General features: G+C 43.0%; 1 long non-coding RNA gene across 3 annotated transcripts in view; it reads right to left on the bottom strand.

Moving 5' to 3' along the window:
* LOC123331376 overlaps positions 1-18,809 on the bottom strand; it is a 74,073-nt gene that overhangs the window by 19,737 nt on the left and 35,527 nt on the right. The window contains exons 1-3 of one of the 3 annotated variants that reach the window (XR_006547973.2): positions 8,245-8,586; positions 6,561-6,719; positions 3,842-4,286 (exon numbers count right to left, since the gene is read on the bottom strand). This is a non-coding gene — a long non-coding RNA (uncharacterized LOC123331376). Of the gene's footprint in view, positions 1-3,841; positions 4,287-6,560; positions 6,720-8,244; positions 8,587-18,809 lie in introns of those variants that run through there. The other 2 variants (XR_006547972.1, XR_006547974.1) reach the window with 2 other exon arrangements.

Here is an 18,809-nt window from a genome sequence, read left to right as displayed (position 1 = left end):
CTACAGTCCATGGGGTGGCAAAGAGTCAGACACAACTGAGCAACTAACATTTTCTCTTTGGCTTCCATGGTCATTTTTGACTGAGGCTGAATTAAAGGTGAAATCCCAGGGAGGATCTTCAGCCATGTGCCATCTTGTAAAACTCAAAGGAGGACCTGAAGAGAAATAAGTGAGATGGATAAAAATACTGTTTGAGATCACTTATAAAGTGTTAGTCCTTCAATCGTGTTCGACTCTTTCGGACTCATGGACTGTAGCCCACCAGGCTCCTCTGTTCACAGAATTATCCAAGCAAGAATACTAGAATGGGTTGTCATTTCCTTCTCCAGAGGATCCTCCCAAGCAGGGTTTGAACCTGGGTCTCCTGCATGGCAAGCAAATTCTTTACTAAGCCTATCAGACAGGGAATCCTAATGCTTATATGTGGAATCTAAAAAATACAACAAACTGGTAAAGATGATATAAAACAAAGAGACTCATGGATATAGAGAACAAACTAGTGGTTATGTGGGGGAACAGGAAGGAGCAAGGTAGTGGTTGGGGAGTGGAAGGTACAAGCTGCTGGGTCTAAGACAGGTTGCAAGGAGGCATTGTTACAACATGGGGATACAGCTGATATTCTACATTAACTGTAAATGGAAAGTCATCTTTTAAAATCATATAAAATTTTTTTTAATTTTAAATAAGAATAAGTGTTAAAACAGATTTTTAAAAATTATGTAACCTGTAATAAATGTTAGTCATTCTAGTAGAATAAATAAATAACTCATTTAGCCTCATGGAAAAAAAAGGGGGCAGGACCTGAATCTGATCAAGTCGTTCTTCTTAAAATGCTCAGGCGATCTTCCAGTTGCTCTTTGGACAAAGACTAGGGTCCTTCTCCAGGACCTCCAGGCCTTTCCGATCTGGCCCTTCTTCATCTCTCCACCCTTCCTGGCTAACCTCTCTCCAGCCACCCTGACCTTCTGCCTCTCTCTTGTCTCCTCTGCCAAGAACAGGCCTTGCTCCCATCTCTTCATGGCCTGACCCCTTCGGGTTCCAACGGAAATGTCATTTTTTAAAAGGAAGATTTCCTGAACCTCCAGACTAGATTAGACTCCCTCAGGGGCTCATGGAGACCTCTGGTTTCCTTCATAGATGTCATATTGCTATGAACTCATTATTTGTGGGATTCCACTGAATGTCTACCACGCCTAGACACTAAGGTTCTTGAGGGCAGTAACCCTGTCGTCCTTTCTCATGGCTGAAGCAGTCCCCAGAGCTTATCAGGGCTGGTCATAGAAACATGCTTCATAAATATTTGTTGAATGGATGAGTGGAGTCATGCATGGGTGGATAGATGCTGTTTTAGTCCAGTGGCGCCCAGTTGGGATCTCTGTAAAGTCCCTCTGGGGAATGTGGGTCATTCTGAGAGACAGATGGGCTGTAAACAGCAATCCTCTGAAAAGTGGAAGCCAAATAATGTGTACTGACGGAAGGAAGGCCTTCTCGCTACATCCACAGGGCTTGTCAGCCATGAAGCAACTCCATCAACAGAGGACAGACATGCACTGCCAGTGGTGAGTGTGGGAATAGGACCTCTGTCACACTTCCTAGGCGGCTCAGCAGTAAGGAATCCACCTGCCAATGCAGGAGACGTGAGTTCGATCTCTGGGTTGGGAAGATCCTCTGGAGAAGGAAATGGCAACTCACTCCAATATTCTGGCCTGGGAAATCCTGTGGACAAAGGAGTCTGGCGGGCTACAGCTCATGGAATCATAAAAGAGTTGGACATGACTTAGCAACTAAACAACAACAAAAAAATCCCAGGGCAAGAGCTTCCGTCACCAGAGGAGCCCTGCCACTGGCCATATGTGACTAGCAAGCCCTTGAAATGTGGCCCAGGGGACCAAGGAACTGATTTTTAAGTGCTATTTTATTCTATTGGAGAAGGAAATGGCAACCCACTCCAGTATTCTTGTCTGGAGAATCCCATGGACAGAGGAGCTTGGTGGGCTACAGTCCATGGGGTCGCAAAGAGTCGGACACCATAACTGACATTTAAATACAAAACTGATATTAGAAAAAATTTCAGTATATTTGGAACAACTTGGGTAGGTAAAACTACTCTTTTAACTGTAAATTTTAGGCTGTCTAAACAGATTAGGTATGTCTTAATGAAAATTTAACATCCCATGTGAAGTGTAACGTATACCAAATTTCAAAGACAATACCCCCAAAAGGGGCTGTTTAGAAATGTTTAAATCACATATGCAGCCTGTATTCTATTTCGTTTGGACACTGTTTCTCTAGACTGCTGATTTAGAGAAAGAAAAATGAGAAGACATATTCCTTTCAAACCAGAGACCATAAGTACTAAACAGAAATCACCGTGGCCCATATTTGAAAGGAGGACACAACTGAGAGTCTCCCTTCTTTAAGTGAAAAAAATTATCATATTAAATTGTGAAATGGTAGACACCTGTGTTACATCAGACACTGTGAAAAAGCAGCAGGATTTATCCTCTTCCACAGAGAGCTGTAATGCTCCTCACTGCAATAGTTTTGACCATGAGGGAGTTGTAGATTGTGGAGACAGCTTCTTTGAGACTGAGCTGCCTGGCATATCAGCTGAACTGGTAATGAAATGATGATAGTGACTATAAATTACTTTGTTCATCTGAAGAACATTTCCTCCATAGATCTCACAGGCTTTCACAAATGCTAATTAAATCTTTCACGATAGTCTACAAGGTCAAAATCTCACCTTGTTGTTTTTTTTTTTTATGACTGGTGAGAAAGCAGACCTTGGTGATTTGCCTACAGCCACAGAACAAAGTCGTCAAGACTGAGGAGGCCAGACGCACAGTCACTGAGCCGGGCCGCTCACCAGCTCACTGCTCCGGAGAGGCCAGCCAGTTAGTCACAAAAAGTGTTCTTGCTTCCTGGAGTGCCAGCCTCCACAACCTTTGAAACAGCCCCTTCCTCATTTAAAAAGGAGGAATAGTCTTAGATGTGTGACAAAGAAACTGATTTTATCACGCACTTATTCGATGGAGAAGAAATGTTAGAAAACAAAGTTTAGGCAGGTAATTTTTTTACTGCTTCTTTGTAGAGGGGGTGATTTGGGGCCTTTCAGCTCAAAACGTGGTCCACTGATCAGTAGAGTTGCCCTCTTGTTAGAAATGCAGAATCTCAGGCCTCACTCCAGAACTCCTAGAATGGGCATTTTCACAAGCTCCGCCAAGATGCATGGGCACAATAGATTGAAGGCACTTCACCTGCACACTTCTCTAAACATCTGTCCCTTTCTCAGTCTCATTATTTCTCTCTCTCTCTCTCTCCCTCATACACAACCACAAGCACATTTCTGCAGAATTTCCCCTTTGTAAGGCTCTCAGTTTCTCCTCTCCAGTGACACCTGTTTGCACATCAATGTACAACTCAAGGTGCCTTCAACTTTGGGCAACCTTAGCACTCCAGTCCTCAACCATTGGACTGGGAGGGTTGTGCAAACTTGAATGCCTACAGAGGCCAGCCGAGTAACGCGGATGAGTGTCAAGAGCGATGTTCATTTCAGAAAGGATTCTTGTGTGTGTATGCATGTGTGTGCAATGTAAAATAATCTAACTTTTAATTTTTTAACCATTTTTTAAAGTATAGTTGATCTACAATGTTATGTTAGTTTCAGGTGTACAGCAAAGTGATTCAGTTATACATGTATATATGTTCTTTTTCGGATTATTTTCTATTATATGTTATTACAAGATACTGAATATAGTTCCCTGAACTATACAGGAGGTCCTTTTTGTTTATTTTATACAAAGAAGTGTGTATCTGTTACTCCCAAGCTCCTCATTTATTTCTCCTGGCCCTGCCGCTATCCCCTTTGGTAACAATAAGCTTGTCTTCAGAAAGGAATCCTGACTTGTATTCTTCTAGTTCAGACATATTTGGTTTCTTTACTATAAACCACTTAGGGTCATCATTACCATCACAAAGTAATGTGTTCATGATCATTTTTTGTAAAACATGGTCTTACCTTTTGCTCTCCATTTTTGATAGAAAGAGAAAGTAAAAGAAATAGTTCATATTTCCCTGAGCACCACTATACCAGCCAACTGTCCCGACCAACACAGCTTCATTGCTTCTGCCCCCTTTCCCCAGGAGTGGAAGGCCCTGTGCGGACGGAGAGGCAGCGGGTGGGAAGGGGTAAAGCCCTTCCAGACAGTGGGCTGAAGCCACCACGGCTCCAGCCATTGTCTCCAGGCGGGAATTTGAGGCCATTTTACCGGATCCTCCCATTTCTGAAAGAGAAGCCGGAAATCTGGATTTTTATGTGAAATTTCCCATTTTTTAATGTTGGCAATTAATTCAATTTCTTTAAACACTATGCAGGCCAAACAAAACATCTGCAAGCCAAAATCTACACTCTCTGGACTGTGGTTTCCATGTCTCTTAGAGCAAAGTCTCAAAAAAGAGCATGTTACTGTTTTAGTTGGGGGTAGATGTCCACTCATGGTCCTATCCAGCAGGGTCAGAGTGTGGAATCAACTAGAAGAAGCATAGGCTAAGCCCACCCTTCAACAGGGACTGGGGCCTGGAGGCCAGTTCCCAAGAAGCAGATGTGAGTTGGGTGGTTACCCCAACATATATGTTAGGTTGCTGCTGCTTCTGCTAAGTCACTTCAGTCATGTCCGACTCTGTGTGACCCCATAGACGGCAGCCCACCAGGCTCCCCCATCCCTGGGATTCTCCAGGCAAGAACACTGGAGTGGGCTGCCATTTCCTTCTCCAATGCATGAAAGTGAAAAGTGAAAGTGAAGACTCTCAGTCGTATCCGACTCTTAGCGACCCCATGGACTGCAGCCTACCAGGCTCCTCCATCCATGGGATTTTCCAGGCAAGAGTACTGGAGTGGGGTGCCACTGCCTTCTCCTATGTTAGGTTGATAAATATATAAATAAGAGATTCAGAGTGACAGTCATCCAGACACTTTATTAAAATCAGGCATACTAGGGCTGGTTGCCTCATGGCTCTGCAGTAAAGAATCCGCCTGCCAAGCAGGAGACGAGGTTCGATCCCTGGGTCAGCAAGATCCCCTGGAGAAGTAAATGGCAGCCCACTCCAGTATTCTTGCCTGGAGATTTCCATGGACAGAAGAGCCCAGCAAGCTACAGTCCATAAGGTTGCCGGGAGTTGGACACAACTGAGCACATGGCACAGGAATAGCGGGGTATAAATTCACCCTTTTTAAAGCATGTTTCTATGCATTTTGACATATATACACAGCCTTATAATCATGACCACAGTCAAGATATAGAAATGTTCCATCACCCTTAAATTTCCCATGCGCCCCTTTGTGGAGAGCCCCTACCTCTAGCCCCTGGCAACCACTAATCTGTTCTCTGTCCCTTTAGGTCTGCCTTTTTCCAGAATATCATATAAACAGAATCATACAGCTTATGGCCTTTTGAGTCTGGCTTCTTTCACTCAATGTAATGCATTAGAGATTTAACCATGATGTTACGTTTATCAGCAGCTCATCTCTATTGCAGAGTAACTCTCCATTGTACAGATGACCCACAATTTGTTTACTCACTCACCAATTAAAATATTTGGTGATTGCAAATAAAACCACTATAAACATTCACATGGAGGTGTCAGTGTGAATATAGTTTTAATTTCTTTTGGGTAACTACCTTGGAGTGGGATTTCTAGGTCTTATGGTAAGCATGCGTGCTAAGTTGCTTCAGTCATGTTCAACTCTGTGAGACCCTATGGACAGCAGACCCTAAGGACCAGGCTCTTCTGTCCATGGGATTCTCCAGGCAAAAAGACTAGAGTGAGTTGCTGTGTCCTCCTCCAAGGGATCTTCCAGACCCAGGGATCAAATCTGCCTTTCTTACGTCTACCAGCATTGGCAGGTGGCTTCCTCACCACTAGCACCACCTGGGAAGCCCAATGGTAAGGATATGCTTAACTAAATAAGAAATTAAAAAACTGTTTTCCAAAGTGGCTGAACCATTTGGTGTTCTCAACAGCAATGTTTGAGAGTTCTCATGGTTCTGTATGCTCTCCAGCTCTTGTCACCGTCAGCATTTTGTTTTGGTCTTATTTTGCTTTGTCTCAGCCCTTCTCATAGGTGTGCAGCACATACCCATCTTTGATGGATTGTGCCAAGCATGCAGAAGATCGTCCTCTAAATCTATGGTCTCAGCATAAACAATTAGAAATTATTTCTGATATCGTATCTTATCCTGGCACAGACCAACCCATCCATCTTTAGTACATTCACATGTGTAATAAGGTAAGGGATTTTTAATTCCTCCAGACTTAAATCCTACTGACACAACTTATGGTCATTCTGCTACTGAACCTCGAGAGATTATGCAGAAGTGCCAAAAAGAAAAGATGACTTTGAACTGCTCTTTCACCACTTAAAATAATACTGCAACCAAATGTAAACAGAAAAGAAGTGGTCAGATTCAGGTTACATATTAATGGTGTTTGGTCAGGCGGGGCTGAGGCATAGCTGTAGAAAACACTTTTCACTTATCACAGTTTCCAAACCTCCCTACCTGGACAGGAGTTGACTGGATTCACAAGAGATCTTTTGAAAAGATGCAGAGAAGACAAGCAGCACCCATTTCCTAGCAATAAATTTTAAAGGTTGCTAGAACATTCCAGAGATTTTCACTCCGCATTCCTCTGGCCAACATATCAGCAATCTGCCAATCCTGAAAAAAGAAAAAAAAAATCAGTGTTTTTGCATCTTAATTTCACAAATATCTTTGAAAATACCTTTTCTCTTGGCCTCCATGTAGGACAAATTCAATTTTTTCCATTTTTTTAAAACCACAGAAATATAATGTTGCTTAATTCATGCAAGATCAAGTTAACTGGAGTGAAAGTAAATTTTCAGATAGTTTGTTTGGCCCACTCTTTCTTACCAAATGATTCCATTTTTGAAATGGTCCTGTGATTCTATTCTCTCATTACAGAAGTGTCCAACAAAATAAAGGAACTCAGTTCAGAAATTATATAAAAGCAAAACTATTATTCTAAAAATAAGGATTTGCTAGATTGTGTCATTAACCCCAATTCTTCATCCCTCACTGTATCCATATGCCTTTTGTCATGTCTTCCCACAAAGGGGCAAAGCCTAGCTTGCCTCCCATGGACTTGGGTTCAGTCATGTGACAGTCTTTGGCTTCAGCCATGTGATGGTCTTTGGCTCATAGAATGGATCAGAAGTGATGGTGTGCTGAGAAGAAGCTTTCAGAGGCCTCATGTGTTTCTGCTAATCTCCTTGTACCTCTGCTATCACTACGAGATAAGCATGTCCCAAGCAGCCTACTGGCACCAGGAAGACAATGAGAGAGGCATGGAGCAGCTCGGTCAGCTGCTGCAGCTCCAGGTGATCCACAGACCTACATGGAGAAGCAGAACTGTCTGTCAAGTCCAGCCTACATAAGCTGAAAGCTATATACACCCACCAATCTGATCTGTGAGCCATAAATGTCTTTTCAGCCACTGAGCTCTAGACTGGTTTATTAAGTAGCATCTGGTCCCATCAGTTCATGGAAAATAGATGGGAAAAAATGGAAACAGTGAGAGACTTTATTTTCTTGGGCTCCAAAATCACTGCAGATGCTGACAGCAGCCATGAAATTAAAAGACGCTTTCTCCTTGGAAGAAAAGCTATGACAGACCTAGACAGCATATTAAAAGGCAGAGACATTACTTTGTCAACAAGGGTCCATATAGTCAAAGCTATGGTTTTTCCAATAGTAATGTACAGAACTAGGAGTTAGACCATAAAGAAGGCTGAGCACTGAAGAATTGATGTTTTTGAACTGTGGTGCTGGAGAAGACTCTTGAGAGTCCCTTAGACTGCAAGATCAAACCAATCACTCCTAAAGGAAATCAACCCTAAATACTCATTGGAAAGACTGAAGCTGAAGCTCCAATCCTTTAGCCACCTGATGCAAAAAGCTGACTCATTGGAAAAGACCCTGCTGCTGGGAAAGATTGAGGGCAGGAGGAAAAGGGGGCAACAGAAGATGAGATAATTGGATGGCATCATCCATTCAATGGACATGAGTTTGAGCAAGTTCCAGGAGACAGTGAAGGACAGGGAAGCCTTGCATGCTGCAGTCCATGGGGTCACAAAGAATTGGACACGACTGAGCAATCAAACAACAAAAGCCAACTGTTATGAGCACATTTCTAAATTATTAAAGGAAAAATAATACCAGTTACCTAATATCTTTAATGCTGCCTACTTTCCATAAGGGTCAATTTGTAAAAGGAGAAACTTGGGAGATGTCCCAGGTTGGCTGAAGTCCCTCATAGTTCCATGTAGCCCTATTCAGCAAGCCAGCCAACACTTCATCTTCATTGTTGCTCATGGGAGAGGACAGGATCTGAAGTCCACTGTAGAACCATGGACCATTCATTCCATTTCCAACTCTTCCTCTTGGTTTTGATATCTTTCTACAGCAGCGGTTTTCAGCAAGGGGTGATTTTGCTCCACAAAGGACATCTTGACAACATCTAAAAACATTTTGGCTTGTCACGACTGGGTGGAGGAGATGGTGATACTCGCATCTAGTGGGTCAAAGGCAGAGCTTCTGTTAAGCCCCACGGCATCACAGGGCGACCCCACAACAAAGAATCATCTGAACCAATATGTCAACAGTGCCAAGGTTGAGCTACTCCGTTTCATGGTTTAAGCTAACATTATTTGATATTTCCCCTTATAAGAGTAAATAAGTTTGAGTCTGAGGAACTGTATGGTAAAATTATATTAAATATGTAAAAATTATCCTTTTTAAAAATTCAAGCCAACTTTTTGTATACAATGTGCACCATATATAAATGCAAACTTTCTTCAAAGTATAAATGACTCTTTTCCATAAATGTCCTGAGCAAATAATAACTGATTGAACAAAACTTTCTTTTGTATATTGCTGATCATCCAGAAATAATTAGTAGTACATCAATTTAGCAGTCAAGAAAATGCCACTGTATTCCAAATATTTTTGAATAAACAAATAAGCAAAGTATCCATTCCTGATTGGGCCCTTCACCCCAACCCTCCAAGGGCGCTAGAGTTTTAAAATGTGGCAGTCACAACAGCTGGGACACGAGGCCATTTTGAGTGAAATTACTATATTATGACAATATCTTTTAGTGTTTCAGTAACTAAACCCTCTTAATGACATCCTAGGGAGACCAGCTTAATATTGAATCCTAGCCTCAATGTTTGGGTCCGTGCCAAGAAAAATAACCCGCTCCTCAGAATCATTGAGAACTGATGGGGGTCGTCAGGCTGGTGAGTCAACTGTGGTTGAAATATAGGTGTGCAATAGTACATATATCTGATGAAAGTCTGTATTTGGCTAGGGTGTCTAAAATAATGAAGCTGGTAAAGCTGAGAGAGACTAATGAGGTTAGTGACTGAAGGTTTTTAATCCATGGATGTGTTTGATAGGTTTTGTGTATTTTTTAAGCTACAGGGAGCTTTATAATAAACTGGGAACTCAATCAAAGAAAAGACCCAGGATGGTCTGCTTAAGATTTGCAAGGATGAAGAGAAAATTAGTCTACTAGAATAGCATTTCAAATCACAAAAAAAGGATGAGGTTACAGGGGAAGAGCCATAAAGCCAGAGTTAAGTTAAAGGGCCCCAAAAGGGGACAGGTGAGACAGAGAATTACCAGGATCAATGGTTGGTGTGGTCGTTCCTCAGCCATGATCCATGACAGAACAACAAAATTGGCAGTCAAAATTTGATTGGTTAGAAGAATTAAGGCCACAGGAGTAGCCTAACCTAGAATTGAGGCTGAACCCTAAGATAATATTTTTAAAGAGCCTGATGATCATCAACTTGTGCCAAGCTTTAAACACATACAGTATTGCTAATGTAACTTGACTCGGGAACCAGAGCACAGTATTCAATCCATGCAGGGACAGCACTTTAAATTGATGGTAACATTTTGCTCTGGCAGGAGATTTAATCTATGCTTCACAAGCCTTGAGATTCATCAGAGACCCACGCCAGAAGGAAAGAGAGAGGGGCCAAGTATGGGGGTATCTGAGCTTGCCACCCTCACTGCAATCAGCAAAGGCCCTACTTTTTCTGTATTAAACACTGGAGCCTCTGTCTAACTTTTCATCTGAAAAAGTAGATTCTGCTGCAGAAAAAAAAAGCTTGGGAAGGAATATTACTGGAGAATGAAAGAAGTCAAACTGTGACCCCAGGACCAAGAGGCTTTTAGGCTGAAGCATTGGGAATTTTTCTAAGCAAAGCAACACTATGAAAAGGGAAGCAGACCTGTCTGTTGGACGGCTCCTCCTTGATTTCATTCATGTTGGGAAAACCCATATAATGTATTGTCCTAACTGGGACACTTTTGAGAAGGAAATGGGGGGTCTATGAAAATTTACTGGTTGAGACAAGAGGCATAATCCCCCAAGACAGCCCTGGGCAAACCCGACTGTTTGGTCACCCTAATTAAAGCAGGTACTGGCCGTGTTGACAGGTTTTGGTGAGAAAGACAGACCTATTTCTAAGTCTTTCATCAGGGTGAATTGCTGGCACATTGACTAAAGAAGATGGTTCCAATAAAGAAATTAATTTATACAATTGGATTGAGCATGCCTACCAAGGCTTTTATTTTCCCCCTTCACTAAATTGGAGTAGAAAGAGGAAACCTCCTTAAAGTTTCTTTAATATTAATGTCATAATTTTATATTACAGACCCACCCCTCCCCTGGCCATGAAAGCAGACAGAGCAGATTTTGGGGGACTGTCAAACTGAAGTCACTAAAATGACAAGAAAAGTTAGTTGGTATGCCTTTGCTCATGGACAGTTCCCAGGAGTAGATTTGGTTATGCCATTAACCAGTCTCCAAAGCCCACAATCACTGCTCTGATTACAGATGTGTGCGTTCGTACCCCTCCTCTATTACCACTGCTGGCTACCACTGTATGCCCAACCCCAGAGTCGTTCGGGTTCTGTTTGGGTGATAGTTAACACGTCTAACCACTTCACCGAAAGACCAACAAGAGGAAACCACCAGTGAGAGAGAAAGCTAGCTTATTACAAGTGCTGGCCACCTCACACCTTGTGTTTGTTCACTGACTTTGCCAGAAAGTTCCCTTCTGACAGCCTAATTTACAACTTTCTCTGAGCTGCCAAATCACTGCCCAGTAGACTTCTCCTATTACTCCTGCTCTGCTCCCCATTGACGGCCTTCTCTTGGAGCATTAAACAAAAATGCTCAGACCAAGCAAAAGTGTGACCCACATCAGGCACAAATAATCTACCTGTCACTCACCAGCTACACTTGGCAATTGGCAACAATAATGTGGGCGGCCAAGTAATTATAGCAGGGAAGTTGGAAGAAGAAATTTATGAGTTTCAATCTAAATGCTTGGCATGCTGTATCACTAGAAAAACTGAGCTTCTAAAAATCAGGAACCGAGAACTGTAAAAAGTGTATAGATTAAAGGCTCTGAGTTACATATCAAGGGTCTCTTCGTTGTCAAAAAATATTTTATTTTCTAGGCATATATGGTCCCTTGCCCTCAAGCGATTCCCTTGGATGCTTTGCTGAAGAATATGCAAACTCAGGAGAAATGATTAAAAACCAGCAAGCCACTGGTACCAGAACCAAACCAATGCAAATATCACTGCCAACGATGCTTGCGTGATGACCATCTCCATGTGGTGGAATTAAGGTTGGTTCTTATTTAGTTCCTGCTGGATTTCTGTATTTTTTAAATTTTCTACTATAAATACATGTCTTTTATAATTAGAAAAATATAAACATTGATAGAAAAAGGTTCCGGAATTAGGATTAAAATGCAAATGATGTCAAAGCCCACTTTCCACCACTCCTCACAGCCTCTCCCCTACATCCTTCTTTTACACCCTTATCTATTTTATTTTTATTTAATAAACAGGTAAATCAAGTTGAATGTGTGCCAAATACTTAAAGCATTTTAAATGTATTAACTTACTTAAGCCTCACATCAACTCTGTGATGTGGGTTCATATTCTCATGCCACAGATGAGAAAGCTGAAGCACAGAAAAGTTAGGTAACTCGCCTAAGCTGGCACAGCTAACTAGTGGCAAAACTGGGATTCTTCCCCTGGCAGTCTGGCTCCAGAGTCTATGCTCTTAATTTCTCTGCTAAGCTGTCTAAACCTTCTACTTAAGATCAATCCTCTCTGGTGCTCAAATTCTTTTCCAACCTGGCCAGGCCCCCATCGCCTGTGTCAGAGCAGGGCAGTTAGGCCAACAAGCATTTTTAATAAGAGAATGGCCTAGCCGGATTACTAGCGTAATCAGCTCTAGCCTCAAAGCCGCGGATGAAAAGCTGCAGATGAAATCAACTCCCGTCAGTGTCTATGACGGTGAGAAATAAAAGATGTGACGGATCCTGCTGCCTGAGAAAAATGATCACCCCAGAATCATTTTTTTCATCTCATCCAGCACAAACTTAAGTTCCTTGGAAATATTTTTGCTTCCTCAATTGGCCCCTGGTTTTCTATCTTTCTTAGAGTTACCTTCTCAGCCCACTCCTCCCTGCCACCCACCCACATACACACAAGCCAGCCACATCCTGCTCTGTAAAGGGACTCCCCACACCGAGCCAGACAGCTGACCTCCCTAGACCCCAGATTTTCATCTGTAAATTCAGGAGTTTGAACTGAGGCTCTCCAATTAGAATGCCACCTGGCATTTGTGGAGGGAGTTGCAGTTTGTAAGCTACTTCCACATCCATTATCTCATTCTGTCCCTTAATGACCCTAGACAGTAGACACAAGAGGTAGATTACCATCAGTTTTCCAGGTGAGGATACTGAGGTTTCTCTGTAGTAGAAAAGAAAACCCAGATCCACTGATTAGAAGCTCAGGGGGCCTTCCTTTTCACCCTTCAGCATCCCTAAGGGTCCTTTCAAGTTCACAGTCTGTGTTTCTGCACCCGCCTCCTAAGCCCCTGGCCCTCACTAGAGCAGCCCTCTTTGTAAGCTGAAGCTAGTTCCTGCAGCAACCTAACTCCAGAGACATGTAAGAAACTCACTTGGTACCTAAAGTCTGCAGTAATGAAAGTTCTCCCTTTAAGTCTCATCCCCATGTGTCTGGACCATCAGAGCCAGCCTCTGAGACCATGAACAGATGTCAGCTTTGGCCTGGGTTTTCTGGAGGTCACATCTGGTTGGCCTCACCCGAGCCTGTTCCTTCCCTCCACAGCTGGTCATCATGGGGGTTGTGGGACCACCAACCCGTGCGGGTGTTGGGCGGGGGCGGGTGGTGAGAGAACTGAAGGATTATCTGGATCCTGGATTAGCTCACCCTCTGGCTTTCATTTGTCTCTTTATGTATATGCAGGCTAAGTTGTTTCGGTCATGTCCAAGTCTTTTGCAACCCCAAGGATTATAGCCTGCCAGGCTCCTCTATCAGTGGGGATTCTCCAGGCAAGAATACTGTAGTGGGTTGCCATTTCCTTCTCCGGAGACCTTCCTGACTCAGGGATCGAACTGGCATCTCTTTTGTCTCGTGCATTAGCAGGGAGTTCTTTACCACTAGCAACACCTTTATGTATATCTGATGTGTTATTTACATGTATACTGTGTCATGCATATTTAGCCTTCCAGGAGATCTTTACCTACATAACAGGAGTCCTTGGCTGAAGATGGGAAGAATGGATGTGATTCAAAATGCATGGCAGCTAGGTCAGTATGAAGGCTTATAATACAAAAAGTTTAGGGCTAAAAGTTTGCACTCTAATTACAGTAAAAATAAACCCCACTTGCCTGAAACATTTCTAATTTACACCTCTTGTCCTGTTGTAATTTTTAATAGCAGCCTCTTTCACTCTCAAAAGTTGCCTACTTTGGGCAGTTATTACATGAATACACTATCTTTGATGTGAGATCAAAGACCACAAAACTACAGAATCCCTAAACAGAAAGGCATGCCAAAGACCTTTAAGCTCAACATCCCTTCCAGTGCTTGGAATCCCCTTTTAAACACAACAGACTTCAAGCTCTATTAAGCAGCCCATGTGGACTCACAGCTTCATAAAGATTTTGAAGTCACTTCATATGTGTCTTTTTTGTCTCAGAAGCTCATAGAGTTAGTGTGCAGTACATTGTGGTAAGACATTTTTGTCTCCAGTAGATTCATGTTGAGTACAAGATTGAGAAACAGGGATTAGTTCCCCTCTTATAAGTAAATTGGTCAAGATTCCACAAGCTAGGGACCTCCTGGTGGTACAGTGGTTATGACTCTGTGCTCCCAATGCAGGGTGCCCAGGTTCAATCCCTGTTCAGGGAACCAGATCCCATATGCCACAGCTAAAAATCCTGCATATAGCATAAAAGATCCCATTGCTACAAGTAAGACCCAGCACAGCCAAATATACAAATATTTTTTTTAAGAAAGAGTCTACAAGCTAACATCCATCAGCAAGACTGGGATTTGAACTCTACTCTGTGACTCAGATGGTGAAGAATCTGCCTGCAATGCAGGAGACCTGTGTTTGATCCCTGGGTTGGGAAGATCCCGTGGAGGAGGGCATGACAACCCACTCCAGTATTCTTGCCTGGAGAATTCCCATGGACAGAGAAGCCTGGCGGGCTACAGTCCACGGGGTCGCAAAGAGTCGGACATGACTGAGCAACTAAGCAGAGCACACTTTCTGACCTCGAAGGAAGGCCCTGCATGTTGCTCCTAGCAGTGTCCGTGGCCTCCCACTTGGCCCACCTCCCCATTTCCTGCCTCTAGTTGGTACTTGTGGTGGGAAATCAAACACTGTCAAGATAGCTCTCACCAGACAAGCTTATGCCAGGCAACCTCTCCCACAATCTGTCAATTCCTGAAGCACACACTTCTTCAAAGAAGGGTAGAGACAGAGCACCCCGCTGAAGAAATTCCATTACAACCTCCAGTTTACAAGTGTCTGCTTTGGACACAGTCCAGATCTAATGTGAAATGACACTGAATGGTGAATCAAGTTATTAAATAATTTCAATGTTCTCTTTCCTTTTGAGGGAAAGACAAGAGCTGAGAGAGAGAAAGGAGAAAGGGGCCTTGGAGCAGCTCTATCGCCTTAGAGTGACTCTGCTACGGCCCCGTTTCCTGCCTGGGCTATCACTTCAGAGCAATTGTTTTCTTCTGTGAAGACACTTCAAAGGTTCTGGGAGACAGATGCTCTTGTGACTGGACCTAGTGCGTAGCAGAAAGTCTGGGGAGAATGACGAAGCATTTCTCATGCCCCGTGGACTGGGAAATGCTTCACAGCTGCGTGGCAGATATGAGTGGGCAGAGCTGCTGGGGACCAGCCCCAGAGGAGGTGGCCAAGGGAGCAACTAGCCAGGGACGACTGTAGTGGCCGCTTGCAGAGGTTCACAGGTGAGGCCAAGGTTGGGGGTGATGGGAAACTAGCATCACCCCATAAAATAAACTGCCAGCCACCAAGTTGAAGTTCAGCTGTGAGTGTGCAAGTTCGTGTGTGTGCAGGTGCTCCCATGTTCCTCTTCTACTGTTTCTACTCATCATTCTAGCTTGCCTGCCACAGGTTTGGCCCCCGTCCTGATGGAATGTACAGTGTCAGGGACTCTCTAAGCTCACTTCCTTGACTCAAGGTTTTGAGGCAATGTGGCCTAGGGGAAAGAGACAGAATGGCTCAGCAAGCATGTTCAAGCTCTTTCACACCTATTAGGATCTCAGGTAGGATTTTCCAAAGTACAGTCCTTGTAGTATCATGCGGTGAAGATATTTTGCTTTAATTGTTTTGTAACTAATCTGTGAGTATCCCACTGTATTCCAGCTTCCCAGGTGGCACAGTGGTAAAGTCAGCCTGCCAGTACACAGGATGCAGCAGACATTGGTTCAACCTTGGGTTGGAAAGATCCCCGGGAGTAGGAAATGGCAACCTGCTCCGTATTCTTGCCTGGAAAATTTCATGGGCAGAGGAGCCTGTCAGGCTACAGTCCATGGGGTTACAAAGTGTCAGACACAACTTAGCAACTGAGTACACACACGTGCGTGCACACACACACACACCCCCTACTAGAGACAGTGTTTTCAGGGATTTTATGGCTTAAGCAAGGCTAAGTAAAAATAGTGAATCACTTTTTTAATTAAGCAAATCATAGTGGAGGTGGTACAAAGAAAAAGCAGAGATTGTGAAAAAACAATTCAAAGAACTGAGTTTTTCAAATCCCTGAGATAATGTGTGTGAAAATTAAAATGCATGGGGCCCATAGAAATAGAAGAGGTCAGAATTATCCCTCAGTGAGCACTGGCTCCCTCATGCATTCAGGCAACAATGAAGCAAGCAAGGATCTAGTAAAGAGTACTGCTCTGGCTGCATATGCCCTTGCAGACAGCTTAGCCATCATTCAGAAGGCACTACATATGTGCTGACGCCATGGGAAGCTGACAAAGAGTTAGACCTAGTCCCTGGCCTAAAAAGAGTATAATTTAGTAGGAAAGAAAAGACGAGCACACAAATAACTGTAAAATGGGATAAGCTCCAAAGAGGAGGTACAAAGTCCCCATAGGAGGTACTCAAAGGATGGATAAGTCACGCCTGTTGGACAAGGTCAAGAAAAACTTCATGGAAATTTGAGATAAGCCTGAAAAGATGGGTAGGATTTCAATGACCCAAAAAAGAGAGGGTGGTGGATAGGGGAGACATTCCAGAGAAGGAGAAACACTTGAGCAATGGTATGAAGACTAGTAAGTGTATCAGGATGATAAGTCCCTTCTATTTAGCTGAGATGTCAAATACAAACTAGGCAGAGGATGAGATGTTCAGTTCAGTCGCTCAGTCATGTCCAACTCTTTGAGACCCCAGGGACTACAACACACCAGACTTCCCTGTCCATTACCAATTCACAGAGTTTACTCAAACTCATATCCATTGAGTTGGTGATGCCATCCAGCCATCTCATCCTCTGTCATCCCCTTCTCCTCCCACCTTTAATCTTCCCCATCATCAGGGTCTTTTCCAATGAGTAAGTTCTTGGCATCAGGTGGGAAAACTATTGGAGTTTCAGCATCAGCATCAGTCCGTCAGATGAATATTCAGGACTGATTTCCTTTAGAATGGACTGGTTGGATCTCCTTGCAGTCCAAGGGACTCTCAAGAATCTTCTCCAACACCATAGTTCAGAAGCATCAATTCTTTGGTGCTCAGCTCTCTTTATAGTCCAATTCTCACATCCATACACGACTACGGAAAAAACAAAAGCTTTGACTAGATGGACCTTTGTTGACAAAGTAATGTCTCTGCTTTTTATTACGCTGCCTAGGTTGGTCATGACTTTTCTTCCAAGGAGCAAGCGTCTTTTAATTGCACAGCTGCAGTCACCATCTGCAGTGATTTTGGAGCCACCAAAAATAAAGTCAGCCACTGTTTCTACTGTTTCCCCATCTATTTCCCATGAAGTGATGAGAACAGATGCCATGATCTTAGTTTTCTGAATGCTGAGCTTTAAGCCAACTTTTTCACTCTCCTCTTTCACTTTCATCAAGAGGCTTTTTAGTTCCTCTTCACTTTCTGCCATAAGGGTGGTATCATCTGCATATCTGAGGTTATTTATATTCCTTCCAGCAATCTTGATTCCAGCTTGTGCTTCATCCAGCCCAGGATTTCTCATGATATACTACGCATATAAGTTAAGTAATCAGGGTGACAATATACGGCCTTGATGTACTTCTTTCCCGATTTGGAACCAGTCTGTTGTTCCACGTCCAGTTTGAACTTGTGCTTCTTGACCTGCATACAGATTTCTCAGGAGGCACGTCATTCTGGTCTCTTTCAGAATTTTCCACAGTTTATTGTGATCCACACAAAGGCTCTGGCATAGTCAATAAAGCAGAAGTAGATGTTTTTCCGGAACTCTTTTGCTTTTCAATGATGGACGGATCATTGAAACATCCAATGGATGTTGGAAATTTAATCTCTGTTTCCTCTGCCTTTTCCAAATCCAGCTTGAACATCTGGAAGTTCACAGTTCACGTGTTGCTGAAGCCTGACTTGGAGAATTTTGAGCATTACTTTACTAGTGTGTGAGACGAGTGCAATTGTGCTTAAGTTTGAGCATTCTTTGGTATTGCCTTTCTTTGGGATTGGAACGAAAACTGACCTTTTCCAGTCCTGTGGTCACTGCTGAGTTTTCCAAATTTGCTGGCATATTGAATGCAGCACTTTCACAGCATCATCTTCCAGGATTTGAAATAGCTCCACTGAATTCCATCACCTCCACTAGCTTTGTTCGTAGTGATGCTTCCTAAGGCCCATTTGACTTCACATTCCAGGATGTCTGGCTCTAGGTGAGTGATCACACCATCTTGATTATATGGGTCGTGAAGATCCTTTTTGTACAGTTCTTCTCTGTATTCTTGACACCTCTTCTTAATATCTTCTGCTTCTGTTAGGTCCATACTATTTCTGTCCTTTATTGTGCCCATCTTTGCATGAAAAGTTCCCTCGGTATTTCTGATTTTCTTGATGAGATCTCTAGTCTTTCCCATTCTATTGTTTTCCCCTATTTCTTTGCATTGATCACTGAGGAAGGCTTTCTTATCTCTCCTTGCTATTCTTTGGAACTCTGCATTCAAATAGGTATATCTTTCCTTTTCTCCTTTGCCTTTTGCTTCTCTTCTTTTCATAGCTATTTGTAAGGCCTCCTCAGACAACCATTTTACCTTTTTGCATTTCTTTTTCTTGAGGATGGTCTTGATCACTGCCTCCTGTACAATGTCTCGAACCTCCGTCCATAGTTCTTCAGGCACTCT

This window comes from Bubalus bubalis, chromosome 23 (genome assembly GCF_019923935.1).
Source record: "Bubalus bubalis isolate 160015118507 breed Murrah chromosome 23, NDDB_SH_1, whole genome shotgun sequence".
Taxonomy (NCBI): Eukaryota; Metazoa; Chordata; class Mammalia; order Artiodactyla; family Bovidae; genus Bubalus; species Bubalus bubalis.
This window is presented reverse-complemented; position numbering and strand designations above follow the sequence as displayed.